The sequence below is a fragment of the Chamaea fasciata genome, unplaced genomic scaffold (genome assembly GCF_029207755.1).
Source record: "Chamaea fasciata isolate MVZ Bird 193981 ecotype frontalis unplaced genomic scaffold, bChaFas1.0.hap1 SCAF_100, whole genome shotgun sequence".
Classification (NCBI taxonomy): Eukaryota; Metazoa; Chordata; class Aves; order Passeriformes; family Sylviidae; genus Chamaea; species Chamaea fasciata.
Window position 1 is genome coordinate 105960 of NW_027094185.1, and position 3842 is coordinate 109801.

General features: G+C 58.5%; 2 long non-coding RNA genes across 2 annotated transcripts; both read right to left on the bottom strand.

The window, feature by feature from the left end:
- Positions 1–426: 426 nt before the first annotated feature.
- LOC136304494 (uncharacterized) lies at positions 427–2234 on the bottom strand. The gene is made up of 3 exons (XR_010724620.1): positions 1820–2234; positions 934–1001; positions 427–657 (listed from the first exon to the last, which is right to left on the bottom strand). It is a non-coding gene; the product is annotated as an uncharacterized lncRNA (long non-coding RNA).
- A 98-nt stretch (positions 2235–2332) lies between these two features.
- Positions 2333–3114, bottom strand: LOC136304495 (uncharacterized). The gene is made up of 3 exons (XR_010724621.1): positions 2813–3114; positions 2527–2678; positions 2333–2412 (listed from the first exon to the last, which is right to left on the bottom strand). It is a non-coding gene; the product is annotated as an uncharacterized lncRNA (long non-coding RNA).
- Positions 3115–3842: the final 728 nt, after the last annotated feature.

Consider the following 3842-nt stretch of genomic DNA (forward strand, 5'->3'; position numbering starts at 1 on the left):
CCTAGGGGCCAGCCAGGGCACCCCGAGGGACACCAAGGGGACAGCCACGGCACCCCAGGGACACCTAGGGGACAGCCAGGGCACCCCAGGGACAGCCAGGGCGCCCCCAGGGACACATAGGGGACAGCCAGGGTACCCCCAGGGACCCCTAGGGGACAGCCTGGGCACCCCCAGGGACAGCCGGGGCACCCCTAGAGCACCCCAGGGCACCCCCAGGGACACGTAGGGGACAGCTAGGGCACACCAGGGACAGCCAGGGCACCCCCAGGGACACCTAGGGGACAGCCAGGGCACCCCAGGGACACCCAGGGCACCCCCAGGGACACCTAGGGGACAGCCAGGGCGCCCCCAGGGCCACCTAGGGGAAAGCCAGGGCACCCAGAGCTCCAAGTGCTCTCCAAGGCAGGCTCAAAACCCTTACCGACGATTGGCTTTAATAAAGCAACTCACACAAAGTCACCAGCACCACACGGTTGGTCTGTAACGGCTGCAACAAAATATGCCCTCCTGGAAGCAGTTCAGCACTTACTGATCACTTCTTTGTTTTGGCACTTCCCAGCCAGGGCCTGCGGGGCCTCCTGCAGATGCAGGTCTTCGCTGACAAGGCTCCACTTGTGCAGCAGCAGCAGGATTAGGGGCAGGAGCAGGAGCAGCTCCCTGAAATTTTAGAAAATATTAGAAAAATACAGGCAAAAATCTCACCTCTGTCCTCCCCTAAGAACATCCCTAGGACATCATCCCAGTTTTTCCCAGCTAGGAGCTGCAAGGAATTCAGGCAGGGGAATTGACATCAGGGAACAGCTTTGTAAAGTCAAAGGCAGAAAGAGAAGATCCACCAGCAAAGGGCAGGAAAGGGGAAAGGTTTCTGAAAACATTTCTGCAGTCTAATTAATAATTATTTCTGCTTCCCCAGCGAGAAGAACACAAACTCACAGCCATTCAGGCCTGACAGTCCCCTGCAGCCAGAGCTCAGCACACATCCACAGAAGCAAGTCCAGCATCTGAAAGAAAAAAAAAAAAAAAAAAAAAAAACAACAAAAAAACACAATCAAACCAGAAGGAAAAGGTGATTTCTTTGGCTTCAAAGTTATTTCAAGTTCTTAAAGCCCAACACAGCTGATAGGAGAAACAGAGTCAGGGCTCCTGGCAGACAGAGGGTGTTTTCCCCCCCAGGGGACTGCAGAGGAATTGTCTGGGACTTGGACTGTCCCTCGGGGTGACACCAGTTGCTGTGACTTTTATCATTCCATATGTTTGACTCCCAAAACTTCCCAGCCCAGGGGCTTGAGCTGACAGGGCAGCACAAAGATTGTTCTCTGTGTGGTGCCCAGATTTGGGGTTCACTGTCACCTTTGCTAGTTTAGATGAATTATACCCACGGCCCCGAATTCCCTGCTCAGTTCCTGCTGCAATAACCTCACAGTGCCTCACAGAGCATGGATATTCCCACGCAGAGCTGCTGCTTGAATGCCAGATGTGTCAGGAACCAGCAGAGCTTCCAAGGAAGCTCAACAGGATGGGGACAGGATAGGTTTCTATTCCATAGATTTGGTTAATTCTAACCCTCATCCCCTGGGGGTCACCTGTCAGATTTCCCTGGAATTCAGCCACCCCCTGAGCTCGGGCTCCAGGTGATGTTTCAGAGCAGGAGAAGGCACTGGCCGGCCTGTGCTGAGGCAGCCCCTGTGCCCTCGGGAGGACACAGCTCCCTGCAGGAGCTCAGCTCCTTTCCGAGCCCCAGCAGTGGCCTCTGCAAGTGCCTTTCCCTCAGGCAAGGGATGCCCATCCCTGCCTTCAGCACACCTCCAGTGGGACCCACCTGCAAAAGCTTTCCATCACTTCTGCACTCCGGCTGGCTCCCTGGAAAAGTCCAGACTTCATCCAAACGAAACTCCATCCCACTCAAACCTTTGATTTTGAGGCATCTCCGAGGGCCGTTGCTCCGGATTTAATTTCTGTGAGGGAGGAGCACCTTGGCTTTAATGCTGCCGATGGGTGATGTCCTCAGGCTGAAAGGGAGGGGATTTGGGGTGGCCAGGACATCCCTGGCAACTGTGTGGGAGCTCCGGGAGGTGGGAATTGCTGTCTGAGCCCCTCTGCAGACAGCCCGAGCCGCCGTTCCCGGGCAATGCCAGCTGTTCCCTGGGGAGCTCTTGGGCTGTGGGTGCCTCTGTCCGGGCTGCAGCATCTCCCCGTGCCCGGCGGGAGCAGCCCCTGGCCGAGGAGCCGCGGCAGCCCCGGGGCCGTGTCCGTGCCAGCCCCCAGCCCGGCCCCGGGCCCTGCATTTGGCCGCCGCTGCCACGGGCGGGGCCCCGCAGGCACAGCTCCTCCCCTGCACATCATCCCAGGGCTGCTGGCCCCGCTGGGGCTGCCGGCCTCCTTCCTCCCTGCGCCTCCGGGCACCCGGGACACCTGCAGGAAACCCCGAGGGACACTGCAGGCGGCACGGGGGGGCACCGAGGCCTCCGGCCAGAAAAGCAGCCCCGGCCTCAGCAGCTGCCATCAGTTTGGCCCGGCAACACTCACCTGCAGGAAACGCCCCTGTGCGGGTGGGACCGGCCCTGCCTCTCTCCAGAACTTTGGCCGTGGAAGAAGGGAAGCCTCAGGACTTGTCCTGCTCCTTTCCGCCCAGAAAGAGACTTTGTGTAAGTACTTTTACGGCAGCTGTTGAGTAAATCCTGGAAAGGACAGGAAATCAGCGTCACTGGAAGAGCTTTGTGCTGTCGTGAGCTGCCAGCCAGTTCTGCCCTCGAGCCATTCCAGGGGCTGCTGTGTGAAGCAGCTTTGGCAGAGAAGGCGGCACTGCACTTACCTTAGTGGGGCCAAGCGTTGCCATCCTATGGAGGTCCATCCCCATAATGCAGAGATTGGTTCAGCTGCTTGGAGCAGAGTCCGGGTAATGCCAAGGTGCTGAGTTCGATTCTCAAACGGTCCGTCTGCTTGAGAGTCAGATTTTAGGATCCCTCTCAGGCTCAGTATATCCTGTGACCTGGAAATAAGAGGAAAATTCTCGGCTGAGTTTTAATAAAACAGCTTTTGCCATTGCAGGGTGTGAGCTGCACTCGGTGATTTTCGGCCGCGATGAGCCCCACGAGCATTCCGCCCTTCCTTGCCGCCATCTTGGTTGCGTCTGAGGCCACTTCCGGTCCCGCCGGCATCTTTTTTGCGGCACCGCTAAGGCCCCCGGCAGGTGTTTACACAGACGCCTGACTAAATCCACGAATCCGAACCCGGAGGCGGCGCGGATGAGCACATGGCCGGTGTCTGCACACCTGGAAACGCCGCGGAAAATTGCGCCCGGGCGGCGCTGTAGTCGGGGTTTTTGTGCAGGCATCTGCGTAAACGCCTACAGGGTCCTTATTTTTTCCCGCCCTTTTGGCCGCCCTTTTTGGAAGGTCAGGCGCCTCGCGCCTCGGCGCCATTTTGTGAGGGGCGACGCGTGACTTCCGCTTTTCCTTGCCGCCATCTTGGTTGCTCCTGAGGCCACTTCCGTCCCGGCCGCCATGTTCTTTGCGGCTCGGCATAGGCCTCCGCCAGGTGTTTACGCAGACGCCTGACTAAATCAACGAATCTGAACGCGGACGCGGCGCGACTGAGCACACGGCCCGTGTCCCCACACCTGGAAACGCCGCGGAAAATTGCCCCCGGGCGGCGCCGTAGTCGGGGTTTTGTGCAGGCGTCTGGCTAAACACCTATAGGGTCCTTATTTTTCCCGCCCTTTTGGCCGCCCTTTTTAGAAGGTCAGGCGCCTCGCGTCTCGCCGCCATCTTGGTAGTGGAACCCACTAAAATGCCCCCTCGGCCGCTCACACAAGCGCCTGACTCAATGGACTGCCGCCCGCG